The following is a 744-nucleotide window of genomic DNA, read 5'->3' as shown; positions in this document are numbered from 1 at the left end:
CTCTCTCTCTCTCTCTCTCTCTCTCTCTCTCTCTCTCTCTCTCTCTCTCTCTCTCTCTCTCATTGACAAAACATGGTGGACCAATCAAAACTGGCTGCTCAGACTCTTATTAAACGGTCTCTAATTCGATTTTTCGAAAAATCGAAGGAACAGCAACGCGTTGTCGTCCCATCGCCATTGTCACCGTCGCGCGTTAATGAACATTCTTCGTCCGGCGAGACAAATCGAATTGGATTTCATGATCACGGTGAAACCTCCGGCCATCGCGACGCGGAACGTCAGCCTCGAGATCGCGGCTACGTTTTTTTCGCGCTCGCGTACCTCCGCTCCTCGGCACTCCGTGGAAGGGAAAAAAAAAAAAGAAAAAAAGAACTTAGCCCTCACAGCGCTTCGACGTTAGCTACAAACAAGCCCACTCCCAAAAAAAAAGATCACCGCACACTAAACTGTACACGTCGCAGAATATTAATCTTTCCTGTTCCATATTTTTTTTACTATTTTTACGATTTTCGTTTGTTAAAAAAGACCCCTACAGGAGAAGTTCTCGATATCCCTTAAGCGTAGAACCTACAAAAGATTTGGTGTTCGAGAAAGAAGAAAAGCCGAGAGAGATCGGCCCTTTTCCCCCCAATGGCCGTAACTTCAGGGCCGTATTTTCGCCGTACGCGGAATACCCCCCTGTGGCTGCGGCCACCCGCGCTCTCAGTATATATTCCATTATTTATATATATATATATATATATA

The 744-nt window shown here is 45.7% G+C and overlaps 1 protein-coding gene across 3 annotated transcripts in view; it reads right to left on the bottom strand.

Annotated features, from left to right (window-relative positions):
* Positions 1-744, bottom strand: part of LOC108694404 (zinc finger and BTB domain-containing protein 6-like) — a 62,509-nt gene that overhangs the window by 22,646 nt on the left and 39,119 nt on the right. The gene's annotated exons all lie outside the window — the stretch shown is intronic.

The sequence above is a fragment of the Atta colombica genome, unplaced genomic scaffold (genome assembly GCF_001594045.1).
Source record: "Atta colombica isolate Treedump-2 unplaced genomic scaffold, Acol1.0 scaffold12, whole genome shotgun sequence".
Taxonomy (NCBI): Eukaryota; Metazoa; Arthropoda; class Insecta; order Hymenoptera; family Formicidae; genus Atta; species Atta colombica.
This window is presented reverse-complemented; position numbering and strand designations above follow the sequence as displayed.